This window comes from Octopus sinensis, linkage group LG21 (assembly GCF_006345805.1).
Source record: "Octopus sinensis linkage group LG21, ASM634580v1, whole genome shotgun sequence".
NCBI lineage: Eukaryota > Metazoa > Mollusca > Cephalopoda > Octopoda > Octopodidae > Octopus > Octopus sinensis.
The window spans coordinates 9,864,380-9,881,204 of NC_043017.1; the positions used below are offsets into that span (position 1 = coordinate 9,864,380).

The 16,825-nt window shown below is 38.9% G+C and overlaps 1 protein-coding gene across 3 annotated transcripts in view; it reads right to left on the reverse strand.

The window, feature by feature from the left end:
- The window catches only part of LOC115222881 (zinc finger-containing ubiquitin peptidase 1-like), a 32,959-nt gene extending 16,262 nt beyond the window's left edge, over positions 1–16,697 (reverse strand). The window contains exon 1 of one of the 3 annotated variants that reach the window (XM_036512046.1): positions 13,579–13,626. The gene's annotated coding sequence lies outside the window, so the exon portion shown is untranslated. Of the gene's footprint in view, positions 1–13,578; positions 13,627–16,504 lie in introns of those variants that run through there. The other 2 variants (XM_029793261.2, XM_036512048.1) reach the window with 2 other exon arrangements.
- Between the last annotated feature and the right edge of the window lie 128 nt (positions 16,698–16,825).

The window sequence follows — 16,825 nt, forward strand, 5'->3', positions numbered from 1 at the left end:
ACACACTCTCACATACATTTATGTATGTACATACAGTCACATACACACCATACAGATGCACACATATGCATGTACGTACACACACACACATCATCATACACATGCACACATACACATGACATATACACACATGCACATGACATATACACACATGCACATGACATATACACACATGTACATGACATATACACACATGTACATGACATATACACACATGTACATGACATATACACACATGCACATGACATATACACACATGTACATGACATATACACACATTCAGATAATCAGACACACACCCAGTCATACAATAGAAGGGTAAAGTTTGGCCAAAATAAACAAGTTATTCTCCCGGCGAATCAGTGAATTGATATTAAACAGACAAATCAACAGAGTTTCTGGCAGAGGTCAAAACCCAAAGACCACATTGAAATACTATCAAATACACAACAGCATTAGAAAACGAGGTCAACAGATCTTTTATCTTCTAGCTTTTACTGGTTTCACTCATTGGACTGCGGCCTTGATGGGGCACGGTGTTAAAGAGTATAATCGAAGAAATCAACCACAGTCCCCCTTTTTTTTTTGCTTAGGGCAGGGACTTATGCTATCAGTCACTTTTGTTGAACCACTAAGTTATGGGGGTTTAAACAAACCAACATGTGTGTGTGTGGAGGGACAACAAAGACATTCATACACACGTACACACACACACGTGTATGTACGCACACAGTGAGCTTCTTTTAGTTTTTGTCTAACCAAACCCTCTCATAAGGCTTTGGTCAGCCCAAGACTATAGCAGAAGACACTTGCCCAAGGTGCCATACAGTGGGAATGAACCCTGAACCAAGTGGTTGGGAATCAAGCTTCTTACCACATAACCATGCCTGTACTTATAGTTGAGAATATCAAGTCTTCCCACAGGGAAAACATCTCAAATCCATCAATCAAATCCATTCTCTGGATTAAGCAGAAAGTTGTGGTTGGCCCATGGCGATAGTAGAAGACATATGTCAAAGGTGCCATGGAGTGGGACTGAACCAAAAACCATGTGGTTGGGAAGTGAAATTCTTAACCATGCAGCCATGCTTAATATAATGTAATTCTTTTCTTTTTCTTTTACTTCATTGCCTTTAGTCAAATAAATCGACCCCAGGACGTATTCTTTGTAAGCCTAGTACTTATTCTATCAGTCTCTTTTGCTGAATAGCTAAGTTACAGGGACGTAAACACACCAACATCGGTTGTCAAGTAATGGTGGGGGGACAAACGCAGACACACACACATATACCACAGGCTTCTTTCAGTTTCTGTCTACTAAATCCACTTACAAGGCTTCGGTTGGCCCGAGGCTATAGTAGGAGACACTTGCCCAAGGTGCCATGCAGTGGGACTGAACACGGAACCATGTGGTTGGCAAGCAAGCTTCTGACCACTCAGCCACTCCAGCACCTAAATTGTTAATAAAAAAAATATATCTTTTCTATCTTTTGACCTGTTTCAGTCATTAGACTGTGGCCATGCTGGGGCACTACCTCTCAAGCATTTTTAGTCAAATGACTTGACCCCAGTACTTATTCTATCAGCCTCTTATGCCAAACTGCTAAGGGATGTAAACACACCAACACCATTTGTCAAGTGGTGGTGGCGGTGGACACACAGACACAAAGATACATACACACGTGTATGTGTGTGTATGTGTGAATTTATTTATGGTGGGCTTCTTCCAGTTTCTGCCAACCAAATCCACTCAAGGCTTTGGTTGCTCGAAGTGGGACTGAACCCTGAAACATGATTAAGAAGCAAGCTTCTTACCACACAACCGAGCCTGTGGCTATTATAGTGATATGGTGTGGAATTTTAAATTATTCATACAGTCATTTTGAAGCTCAGCAAACAAGTCGTTAAAATTTTGAAAGCCCAACCTTGTGTGTGTGTGAGCATATATGTGTGCATATAACTGTTTATATGACATACATACATGTGTGTGTGTGTGTGTGTATATATATATATATATATATATGTATGTAATATATACATATTGTGTGCATGTTTGTTATATGTGTGTGTGTGTGAGCATAGTGTGTATATAGTTGTTTATATGACATACATAATGTGTGTGTGTGTGTGTATATATATATATATAAGTATATATGTATGTAATATATATGATATTGTGTGCATGTTTGTTATATGTGTGTGTGCACGTGTGAGCATATATGTATGTATCTGTGTGTTTATACATGATATGTGTGCATATAGTTGTTGATATGACATACATGTGTGTGCATACATATACAAGATACATGTGTGTGTGTGTGTGTGTGTGTGTGTATTTATGTGTTTGTCCAAGCAACAAAAATAAAACATACCTTCTCTCGTAACTCTTTAAAATAAATAAATAAAAAAACAATAGTAGTAGAAAAAAAACTGCTGCTACTACTATGACCACTGCCACTACCACCACCTCCTCCTCCTCCTCTGCCGCCAACACCATCACACTGTCTGGTGCTTTATTTGAACAGTTTTTGGATCGATAAAATGACTAGTTGATGCAGGTCTACCACTTAAAAACTAACCTGGAAACATAAAGTAGGGTGTCGGATTGAGCACCACAGGGATATTTTAGCTAGGGACTCGTTTACATTCTGAGCTCAAATTACAACTCAGAACAACTTAAAATGTTACCCTTCCAGAGTAAAGAGAGAGCCTGAAATGAGGGCTTGAACTGAGGGGTGAGAAGTGAGGGATAGGGTTTATGATTACTGGGCATATACTTTCCCCACCCCCGAAATGTGGTCCAACTCTTAAGTTCATAATCGTTATTATTCTTTAACTGGTTCTGAGTTCAAATTCTGCAGAGGCTGACTTTACCTTTCACCTTTTCGGGGCTCGATAAATTAAGTACCTATTTCTTTACTACCCACAAGGGGTTAAACACAGAGGAGAGAAACAAGGACAGACAGATGGATTAAGTCGACTATATCGACCCCAATGCGTAACTGGTACTTAATTTATCGACCCCGAAAGGATGAAAGGCAAAGTCGACCTCGGAGGAATTTGAACTCAGAACGTAACGACAGACGAAATACGGCTACACATTTCGCCCGGCGTGCAAACGTTTCTGCCAGTTTGCCGCCTTAAATTAAGTACCAGTTGAGTACTGGGATTGATGTAATCGACTTAGCGCCTCTCCCAAACGCATGCATACATACATACATACACACACACACACACTTTTTTGCTGTAATACTTAAATTCTTCTTAAGAAAGTTCAAGCCAGATGCTAAGAAAGCAGCATGACTTCTTGAGTCTTAAGAGAGTTTAAGAGAATGAAGGTTGGTTTACCACATAAAGGAAACCTTGATGTGTCTACAATGAGAGAAAGAGAGAGTGAGTGTGTGTGTGTAGAAACACTTCTCTATATGAAGTATGTTGTAGTGTGACAGTGAGTGAAGGATGGTTTACCATGTCTTTTTTTTATTGTGGTCAACAATAGGTGTGTATGCATGCTGTGATGTATGCATGTAAGTAAGACAGTGTGTGTGTGTGTGTCCATCCATGAAAGTTATGTATATATATAGCAACACTCTACATCCCTAGATTGAGCATATTACAGTGTGATAATGAGCGAAGATTGGCATATAGATTTCTTTTTAATGTGGTCTACAATATGTGTGAGCATGTGTGTATATAGTGTATATAGGAATATGTATGTGTGTGTGTGTGTGTGTCTGAACACATGCTAACATTGCCTCAGAGAATGTGTATTGTGCAGGATAATGAGTGAAGCCTTGCTTCACGTAAACAGCTTTCCTTTTATGTTCTCTACAATATGCATATGCCGTATGTGATATTTAGATGTGTGTGTGTATGACATGTGTGCATGTGCATGCGTGCGTGCATGCATGTGTGTGTTTAGCAGCATTGTTGCATGTATAGATTATTGTATTCGATAAGTGAGTGATAGTTTGTCTATCATATGAATAGTTTTGTTGTGGTATACAGTATGTGTGTGTGTGTGTGTATTTTATCTTTTACCGGTTTCAGTCATTGGATTGCAGCCATGCTGGGGCAACGCTTTCAATGGTTTAGTCAAACTAATGAATCCCAGTACTTCATTTTTTTCTTAGCTTGGTACTTATTCCAACAGTCTCTTTTTGTCAAACCACTAAGTTACATGAATGTAAACAAGCTGACAACAGTTGTCAAGTTGCGATGGGACACACACACACACACACGGGCTTCTTTCAGTTTTCATCCATAGAATCAACTCACAAGGCTTTGAGCCAATTGAGGTTGTAGTAGCAGACTCTTGTCCAAGGTGCCATGCAGTGGGACTGAACCTGGAACCATGTGGTTTGGAAGTAAACCTCTTACCATACAATCACACCTGCACCTATGTATGTGCTTTTATATATTTATGAGTGAGTGTGTGGGTGGGTGGGTTTGAGTGAGTGGGGGGGGGGGTAGCAATACTATTAAAGATATGTGATCGCTTCTCTAAACTGTTTGGTAGAAGAAAGGACAACACCTTTAGCTTTTACAGGGGGTCAGGGGATGGGATACTTTTACATCAGAATGAAGTCAATCAGCTATCCCCACCTACCACCTCCACCACCACAATGATGACCACTGCCATCACCACCACCTCCATAATCACGATTACCCCCGTCACCATCATCACCATGATCACAACCATCACCACCACCACCATCACTATAACAACAATTTCTGGTAGAAATTTGAAATAATTCAACTGGTTGGAAGAATTTAAAAAGATTTTCTGGTTATCAACTGTATAAGCAAAGAAAGGAAAATGTCCAAGAAATGAGGAGAGGAACTTAATTAGATTCGTTAATAAGCCTAGTACTTATTCTATCAGTCTCTTTTGCTGAATAGCTAAGTTACAGGGACGTAAACACACCAACATCAGTTGTCAAGTAATGGTGGGGGGACAAACGCAGACACACACATATACCACAGGCTTCTTTCAGTTTCTGTCTACTAAATCCACTTACAAGGCTTCGGTCAGCTCGAGGCTATATCAGGAGACACTTGCCCAAGGTGCCATGCAGTGGGACTGAACACAGAACCATATGGTTAGGAAGCAAGCTTCTGACCACTCAGTCACTCCTGCACCTAAATTGTTAATAAAAAAAACAGAGACCATACAATTTTTTCCTCCTCAAAATTCAGATACAGCACATATATGTCTAAGGCTACAATATCCAATGTCCAAATTAACATAGATGTCTTGTTAGAACATCGAATACGGCATTATTAACCTCGACAGATCCCCTCATGAAGTCACTTGGTGCATAAAAACACACACACACAAAGCGTAGCAGACAAAATTTGTGCCATGGCTGCAGGAATTTCCATATCATATGATTTTGGTCTATTGGACCTTATCACTGGGAAGTGCCAGTTAATGCATACCAGTCCCATATCTTGCCATTATGTGTCATAATCCAACATGTTACTTTTAAGATAGCAGGGTGTGATTTGAGGGAGATTTAACTGCAATTTTTAACAGACTGCATGACCATGTAGGGTCTGCCCCTTTACTGACCCCTATTTAATTTGATGATATTGTTGCTGCTGTCATTTTAAACCAAACATGTGCAACCTTTTTCAAGAGGCAAGCCACATGAGACATGGCTCTTGATCAGGTGAGCTACACTAAAAGAGTAAAGATCCTTCCCAAGTCATGTTGACTCATAAGGGCTGGTTTCCCCAGTTTCCATGGCGTGTAAATTCCCCTCCTGGCTGGGACACCAGTCCATCACAAGAGGACTCACTTTTGCCAGCCGAGTGGACTGGAGTAACGTGAAAATGAAGTGTTTCGCTCAAGAACACAATGCGTCGCCTGGTCCAGGAATCGAAACCACAATCTTACAATCATAAGCCCAACACCATTAACCACTAAGCCACGTTCCTCCATGTTGAGCTACATTAATTAGAATAATAATTAAAAAAAAAAAAGAATTCAAGGCAACTTTTTTTTTACTAGGCTTGCCATTCAGAAAGTCCCATGAGCTGCATGAGGCCCATGGGACTTTCTGGAAGTTTGCCTATAACTGTTTTAAACAATGGGTTAAAATATATCAGATATCACTGAGGGCTGCAGAAGAGCTTGAAATTGTTTCAGAGAGACAGAACCTACCCATCTACACGAATGCATGCAGGTACATGCACGCACGCATGCACACACACACACATACAGAGTATGTGATGGAGAGAAAAGTGCTTGATAAGGGACTGAAAAGACACAGACTGATTACTTTAATCAATTATTCTTGTGATTTGATCCTCACAACCTGTTTTTCAAGCCTGCTTCATTGAATGCCTACCAGTTTGCACCTTCCTTTGGTTCTCCACTCCTCCTTCCTCCTCCTCCCCCCCTTTCACACATGTACATGCTCTCCATCTCTCAGAAACACACAGTTATTACACTTCCTCTGTCTTTCCCTTGCATACAAGCACAAATACACACACATACATAAATACACACAACTATCATTCACTATCTCTCATTTACACACACACACACACACACTATCTTGCACTACCCCCCCCCCCCCGCCTCAGTCCTTCCACCACATACAATAATGCTAAAACATGTCTGACAACAAAAGTAACTTACAATAACAACAACAACAACGACCACAAACAATGATAGTGACCACATCAACAATAACAAACACCACCACCACCAACACTACTACCACCACCATGAAGAATATATAATGGAATCTATTAAATAGCCAGGACAATCAATAGCTTTAAATTAGGAAAAACACTAACTTAACCAGAGAGAGAGAGGGGGAGGGAGAGAGGAAGAGGGAGGGAGGGAGAGAGAGAAAGAACAAGGGGGGGAAATGTGTGTGTGTGTGTGTGAAAGAAAGGGGAGACAACAATGGAAGGAGAGGAGGGGAATACATAAACAAAGGAGAGGAATAGGGAGAGATGAAAGAATGGCCAGGTTTCAAAGGGGTTGTTTATGAAGATTTTGTACAGCCATATATATATATATATATATATATATGTATATACTGAGATGGGTTCATAACAAATACACATACATATCCTAATGAACACATTCTCACACACACACACACATACACAAGTAGCTACCTGGAGAGATACACATTTCAATTCCTCCAGAACACACACACACACACACACACAGAATCCCTTACTCTTGATCTAGCAAGAAAATAACAAAAAACAAAAACAAAGCCATCAATCCCACCACAGAAACGTATGCACTGATATATCAATACATAGAAATGCATAACTGTTCACTGATGCACTTAGTTACACAAAACGCACCTTAATATAATCACTCGTTAAATGCAACACACAACTACATAATGTCCATGGTGACAAACACGAGGAAGGATGCCCCAATACCAGCAGGTAGAATGTGTAGCGGCGAGCTGGCAGAATCGTTAGCACGTCGGGCGAAATGCTTTGCGGTATTTCGGCTGCCGTTACGTTCTGAGTTCAAATTCCGCCGAGGTCGACTTTGCCTTTCATCCTTTCGGGGTCGATAAATTAAGTACCAGTTACGAACTGGAGTCGATGTAATCGACTTAATCCGTTTGTCTGTACTTGTTTGTCCCCTCTGTGTTTAGCCCCTTGTGGGTAATAAAGAAATAGGTATTTCGGCTGCCGTTACGTTCTGAGTTCAAATTCCGCCGAGGTCGACTTTGCCTTTCATCCTTTCAGGGGTCGATAAATTAAGTACTAGTTACGCACTGGGGTCGATGTAATCGACTTAATCCGTTTGTCTGTCCTTGCTTGTCCCCTTGTGGGTAATAAAGAAATAGGTAGAATGTGTAGCGTTGTTTATTTAACATACAATCAGTGTCCCATTCAAAACCTTGGGTTTCCTGCAAGTACAGCGAGCCTAGTGCATTCTACGATAGTAGAAAGAGGAGGGGGTAAGAAACCCAAGACTTTGAAAGTTTTGCTGTTTGCATTTTAACATTTTTCTTGTGGAAATTAAATATATTGACTCAAATCTTGGATCTTTTCGGTTTGAACGGCAGTTTTTTTCTAGCGGTGTCATGAAATTGTCACCCATAATTATGACCCTAGAATCGATCTATTGCATTTCAATCTGTTTTAGGGTTAGGGGTGGGGGGAAGGTATCTTTTTTTTTTCTTCAGAAATGTAAATAAACCCAATCTGTTTCTTAAACGAGGGACATATTCATTCGGCACAGAATGTTTTTCACCTCAATATACGTCATTGATTGGTTGAAATTGCAGAAATTGAGAAAAAAAAACAACAAATGTCTTACAAACCATAGAATTTTCTCGATAAAGCCAAGAGAAAAAGATGTTTTATAAACACATTCTACCAGTATACGAAGTTTAAACATGTTTAGTTACGTGGAAATTATTTTTAAAAACTGCCGTTCAAACCAAAAAGATCCCAAATCTTCATTACCTTTAACTGCAAAATGCAGTTTCATAGAGCAACCAAATTTTTGTTGTGGAATCTCAAGCTTGAAACTTTTTCTTTTTTTTTCCTTTTTCTTTTTGAGCTGTGTCAAGTTTGAGACAATGTGATCTGCAAAAAATACCATTTCTATTTTTTGACAGATATTTAACATCATTACTAGAATCATCATCATTATCGTTTAACGTCCGTGTTCCATGCATGTATGCATGGGTAGGATGGTTGACAGGAGCCAGCCAGGTAGAAAACTACCCCAGGTGACTGTATCGGTTTTGGCAGGGTTTTTATAGCCGGATGCCCTTCCTAACACCAACCACTCAGCAGAGTGGACAGTGCTTTTTATGTGGTACCATCACAGGCGAGGTCAGTTTTGGCATGGTTTTTACAGCTGGATGCCCTTCCAAATGCCAACCACTTAACAGTCTGGACTGAAGGCTTTTAACATGGCACCAGCACTGGCGAATAACTATGAAATTTAATTTCATAGTTAAAGGGTTAATTGTGCTCACATACATAACACACACACATTATTTGAAGAAATCTTTTCTACAACAGGCAAAAACCTTGAATTTTCAGGGTAGGGGATCCGTCAATTACGTCGACCCCAGTACTTTACTGGTACTTATTTTATCGACCCCAAAAGGATGAAAGGCAAAGTTGACCTCAACAGAATTTGAACTCAGAACCTAAAAATGGATGAAATTCTGCAAAGCATTTTGCCCGGCATGCTAATGATTCTGCCAGCTCACTAGCAACCACATGGTTTTGAGTTCAATCCTACTGTGCAGCACAATGGGAAGGGGTCTTCTACTTTACTCAGAGCTGACCAATGCTTTGTGAATGAATTAGCCAGATGAAAACTGTGTGGAAGTCTTTCGTGTGTGTGTGTGTGTGTGTGTTTCCTATAGCTTGACAACTGGTGTTGGTGTGTTTACATCCTTGTAACTTAGCAGTTTGACAAGAGACCAATAGAATAAGTGCTAGATAAAAAAATAAGCAACAGAGTCGATTTGTTTGACTAAATCCTTCAAGGCGATGCCTACAGGTGTGACTGAATGGTTAGGAGCTTGCTTTCCAATCCCCTGGTTCTGGGTTCAGTCCAACTGCATGGCACCTTGGGTAGGTGTCACCTACTATAGCCCTGGGCTAACCAAAGTATTGTAAATGGATTTGGTAGACAGAAACTGAAAGAAGCCCCTCGTATATATATTTGTGTGTGAGCATGCGTGCATGCATGTGTCTTTCTGTCAGTGTTTGTCCCCAAACACTGCTTGGCAACTGGTGTTGGTGTGCTTATGTTCCTATGACTTAGCAGTTGGGCAAAAGAATCGATATCAGGCTTCAAAAAGATTTTTTAAAAAAAAGTATTGGGGTTGATTCATTCGACTAAGATTCAAAGCGATGCCCCAGCATGGCCGCAGTCTAATGACTGAAACAAATAAAAAAGAAAAGATATAAATCTATAGATACACAAAGAGAGAGAGAGAGAGAGAGAGAGAGAGAGAGAGAAAGAGAAAGAGAGAGAGAGAAGGAGAGAAAGAGAGAGAGAGAGAAGAGAGAGAGAGAGAGAGAGAGAAGAGAAAGAGAGAGAGAGAGAAAGAGAGAGAGCCTTCATGCAACTTGATTTGCAAAAAAAAAAATCCCACCCTACGCATTTCCACAGTGAAGGCGACCCCAGGATAATATAGACCTAGCTACACAATGTCTTACAAAAAAAAACAAAAGAAAAATTGACAGGGTGGCCATAGTTTGAATGTTGTCTGATTTGATCAGAACTATGTTCAGTTAGTCAGGATTTGTGTTAAACAACAACAAAGAGATAGAACACACACACACATCCATCCACACATCCAGATATGCACACATACACAGATATACACACATATACACACACAATGCTCATCAATAATTCTATACAAAAATAGAGTTAACATCAACAAGCTGTATATAGAAATTACCAACCGCAAGGGAGAACAGACTAATGATGATGGTGGTGGTGATGATGCTGATGATGGCTGTGGAATGTGGTAAAAGATGATTCTATGGTGGAAGAATAGAGAGAGGGAGGGAATAGGATGCAAGGCCATGTTGACATACAAAATATAACGATTTATTTGCCACAGGGGCAAATATGATGAGAGGGGATTCTACAAGGGTTGGTTACAATATGAGTGTGTGTGTGTGGGGGGGGGGAATAAAAGAGGAGGAGGAAAATGGAAAAGATCACGAAATGAAGGCATCCATAATATACAGAGCGTCTGAACTCATGAACGATGCAGTCCCTCTGATACAGAAGAGCCTCCGACTAGGCCCAATCAAGGAACTCTACAGATTCAGGATCAACCGGATGACCAGAGGTATGAACCTTTGCGCTGCTGTTATTCTAAAGGCGCATGCTTAGAATAGGTCCAGTCCACCCTAACCATAAGGCTGTCAAAAATTTGGAGGAAGGAAACAGTCGAATATACTGAGACCCAAAAATTGACTGGTACTTTAAGTCGACCCCAGAAATGGTTGGAAGCTGAATCCGGTGTTGGCAGGAATTGAATTTTGTAATTTAAAAATCTCGTCCAAACTGAATGAGACACGAAGCTGGCATGGGCAGGATTCGAACTTGGCACAATATTATACAAAAGATCAGAAGCCATAAGAAAATAAGGGATTCTTTCACATGTACAAAGCTGTGTATACACAAATGCACGTGCACACACACACGGGGGCTTCTTTCAGTTTCTGTGTACAAAATCCACACACAAGCCTTTGGTTGGCTTGAGGTTATAATGGAAGATACTTCCCCAAGGTGTCATGTGGTAGGATTGAATTCAGAACCATGTGGATGGAACACCACGGACAGACGTTACAAAGTAACTCAAAAGGCTGAGAGTTTTGAGTCTTGGTGTGTCAATACACGAAACACTCCATCCCCGAGACACTAACTTTTGTCGATAATTAATAAAACAATATACATACATAGATATGACAGTCATACACACACAATAAACATTCACAGTACGTATACATACACAACACACACAATAAACATTCACAGTACGTATACATACACAACACACACACACACATTTAATATGTATACACACACACACACACTTAATATGTATACACACACACACTTAATATGTATACACACACACACACACACTTAATATGTATACACACACACACACACACACTTAATATGTATACACACACACACACACACTTAATATGTATACACACACACACATTTAATATGTATACACACACACACACATTTAATATGTATACACACATTTAATATGTATACACACATTTAATATGTATACACACATTTAATATGTATACACACACATTTAATATGTATACACAACACACACACACATTTAATATGTATACACAACATACACACTCAACATGTATACACACACACACTCAATATGTATACACAACACACACAATATGTATACACACACGCACGCACACATTTAATATGTATACACAATACACACACAAACTCCTTTTACATAATCAATGTACACAAACACAATACAATAAACGGATCGCTATCGATTTCGACCATGAATACTCCAGTCATTCAATCAACTTCTTGTAATTGTAATCTAAATGGTCGGGTATCCCACGGACACATGTACCCATAACGTATTGCTTAATCAGAATCAACATGACGGGGGTGTGACCAAAGACTAGCCCTGCTTGAATTACAAGTACCATTCATCAGGCGAGCTTTCCCCATTGCCGAATTCATTCGCCCTGTGGCCTCCGTCTGTCATTAACGACCATGGGCGAAAGTCCTAGTTGTCCGCTCAACTGAAACACTGTTGTCTGATGTGCAAATGGCCGTGTCTACAACACAACTGCATTTGCGTGTGGTCACTCACTGTGCTGTTTAACTTGTGTGTGCAGTTCTGTCTCTCCAATAAAAGGGAATCAAAAAGGGCCAGAGTTGGGCAGTTATGGTAGGGAGATCAGGTTGTTGCCCATGCAGTGCGCAGCCCATCTACATGTCACTGATGGATCCACAGAAATAGTAGGGCCAGCACTGGAATAATCATTGAGCGAAATAAGTGCATCCTTAGGGCACCACAGAAATGGTAAATGGTTTATGGCACAAAAGAAATTACTTCAAACTTGCTAAAATCACATCACATTCGGGATGCTTTGTCTCTTCTAAGTATAGAAGCAGATGTGTTACGTAAGATGAATTTTGAGGATTTGATTAAAAGATGTTGCAATTTTAAAAAAATGTAGGAGAAAACTTTACGAATTTAAATAAAGTGAAGGTATAAAAAAAAGTAAACATTATTTTCTCCTATCTTACTGTCCGTTTTGTTTCCTTTCGAAAAATGAAAATTTATTTTCTGATTTAATGTTTATATTTTGAATTACATATATAGGATGGAGGGTGGACACACCAAAATCTTTTAAGGGCTCTATGGGTCTTAATCCGGCATTAGCATTGTCACAGGAATAGCTAGACGAGATTGTAGACAACGTCAACAACCCCAGGGGCTCCGACTCCCGATTATATACCTCTAAGTTTACTCCCGAAAGCCTATTCCACAGGTGGTTATGCAAAGGCAGCAGAGGTTGGGAATAAGGGTTTCCCTTCTGCTAGATGGGTTGTCCCACACCCAGGCTAGCGAGTTCCATCTGCCCACTGACTTATTAATTAACCCATAGCTGCTACCCTATCAAGTGCTGCTACTACTACGGGCCAGAGCAAACCAGGGACAATAGTAGCTAAGAGACGGTTCCAAACTCCCCAAAACTCTGGAACTCTCTAACCAGGGTCCCAGTTTAAAGTCATACCCAGGACATATTGTAAAAAAAAAAAAAAAAAAAAAAAAACCTAAAATGTCACCAAAATCGAACCCAGAACCCCATGAGTGCGAACGGAATTTCTTAACGATAAATTCATGCCGGCATCCACCCGCATACACACAGCAAATACACGAATATGTTGAGTAAACAAGGGGCCCCTATATTGTCGAAATGCCAGAAAAAGCAGTGAAATCTATCTCAGATCATATGTTTAACGTCCGAAATAAAGGTTACACTGGTCAATGTGGTTCTTAAAACAGATACTTAACAAGGCAGGATTGTTACGATTGGAACACATTCGATCGTACGTCCGTTCGATCAAGGCTGACCTGGCGAGACAATATGCTCACAAACAGAATATATAAATGCATACATACACTATGCACATACTTATGTAAACAACACATACATACATCAACACAGACACACACACATACATACATCAACACAGACACACACACATACATACATATATCAACACAGACACACACACATACATACATATATCAACACAGACACACACATATCAACACAGACATACATCAACACAGACACACACATATCAACACAGACATACATCAACACAGACACACACACATACATACATCAACACAGACACACACACATATACATACATCAACAGACACACACACATATACATATATCAACACAGACACACCACATACATACATCAACACAGACACACACACATACATACATCAACACAGACACACACCACACATACATACATCAACACAGACACACACACACATATACATACATCAACACAGACACACACACACACACATACATACATACATCAACACACACACGCATACATACATACATCAACATACACACACACATACATACATCAACATACACACACACACACATACATCAACAGAGACACACACACATACATCAACAGAGACACACACACACATACATACATCAACACAGACACACACACATACATAAAGGCACACGCACACATACATACATAAAGACACACATATACATAATCAACAGAAACACATCAACAGACACACACATACATCAACAGACACACACACATACATCAACAGACATACACACATACATCAACAGACACACACACGCACACACATTAACGCAAACTATAATTATGTAATTGTGGTTTGTTGTGTATGTCAGTGTACGTATGTGTGCTTCTGTGTACACACACACACATACACAAAATTATATTTTGTCTACAGACACAAATAGAATTACATGTAGATAGATAGATAGATAGATAGATAGATAGATAGATAGATAGATAGATAGATAGATAGATAGATAGATAGCTAGATGATAGATAGATAGATGATATACAGATATACAGATAGATAGATAGATATACAGATAGATAGATAGATATACAGATAGATATACAGATAGATAGATAGATATACAGATAGATAGATAGATAGATAGACAGATAGATAGATATACAGATAGATAGATATACAGATAGATATACAGATAGATAGATAGATATACAGATAGATAGATAGATATACAGATAGATAGATAGATAGATAGATAGATAGATAGATAGATAGATAGATAGATATACAGATAGATAGATAGATAGATAGATATACAGATAGATAGATATACAGATAGATAGATAGATAGATAGATAGATAGACACAATACATACACAGATGTGTACAGAGAAAACAATACTTACACTTACATACAATATATACACACATGGATATGTGCATCTGTATTATACACACATCCATACAGAGAACACGCGCGCATCCATTCTTAGAGAACACAGACACACCTGACTTAACTAAAGGGATTCTTACGTAAGCTTAGAATGGAAAGAAAAAATAAAATTAACGAGGAAGGATAGGTCATTATTATTATGTTCTATCATTCCTATTTCTTCCTGAACAGGATTAAGTGAATAATAATAAGAATAAGAATAATAATAATAATAATGGTGATAATAATAATTTCTTTTATTAATAATAATATTTTTTATTATAAATTATATTTTTAGCAATTTACTTTCTACAGACAAGACATGATGACCGAGATTTATTTAGTCGAGGGAGAAAAATGAGAAATAAAATGTTGTTTAGGCCCATGTCAGCTGAACTGGAACGGATTACAAGCCAACCGTGTCCATCTCGTAGTTTAAGGATATGTATGATTTGGGTCTCTCGTATGTTTTTCCTTAGATTTTTTTTCTTTTTCCGTTTTGAGAGATGCTAAGGATTTGCAGATGGAGGGAAATTTAGCTGCTATTTCTAGCAGGTCGAGAGACCGCGTAAAGATTCTCTCGGATGTTGTGATGTTCATGCTTTTTCCCGAGTAGATTGGTAGTAAAGCAAGTGAGTTGACATGCTTTTCTTGTATCGGCTATGCAGTGTAAACCTAAAAAATATTGTATATAGTGCCCCAGCATGGCCACAGTCCATTAACTGAAACAAATAAAAGTATGGTGTGTGTGTATACAGATATGTATATCTGTATATATGTGCGTGTGTGTGAGAGAGAGAGAGAGAGAGATCAAATCCCGCTTGAGTGGACTTGGTTTTTAATTCCCTTCCGGGGTCGATACAATAAAGTATTGTACCATGCCATTATCGGGATAGGAAATTGAAACCGAGAAGTAGACAGAAGGTGTACGTTAGAAAGATTTAACATATTCTTATAAGCCATTCTAGACATGAATGGAATTCTAACAGAAGAGAATACAAACATACAACTCCAATTTCCTATTTATAAATACTTAATATACATGTAGAGTCAAGAAGAGTATATATATATATATATATATACATATGAGCGCGCGCACCACACACATTAAATCTATGTGATTATAAAATATACCTCTCAAGCCTGAAATTGCAGCGCTGTACCTACGCGAGAAATTATTATTATTATCCTATAGTAATAGTTAATGTAAATACATATAGTTAAGAGCAGTATGTTTCTTGCAATTAAATGTGTAAGTATATGTGCATTATATATATATACACACACACACATCGTATTCTTTTTTTTTTTTTTTTTTTTTTTGTGAGTGGTTCTATTTAAGCGCTGAAAATGAATCGGGAGGAAAAAAAAGAATGAATTGAATTGGTATGTAAGAAAAAAAAAAAATTTGAAAATAGACCATGTAGCTTATTTCTTCATTACTTACAAAATGTCACGACGAATTCTGTCCGTGTCACTCCAGCAAAATGTGACAGTGCTTGGTAGAAGCCGAAATTCGAGGTGAAAAATGGGTAAAATTTGCAATTACAGGTCGGTGGTTAACGGTTATATTAGATGTTCTGTTTTAAAGAATGGATACATAAAACACGCCGAGGAGGTGGAGGAAGGGACAAACTTGTTACTGCACCGTACGGTTGCCTTATGTTTATTTATTTATGTAGTAGTGTCGGTATTGATAATAGAAAGGAGAGAGGGGGGAACCGGCCAGCAACGCGGAATAATTTTATTCAGGGGAACTACGTTTCGC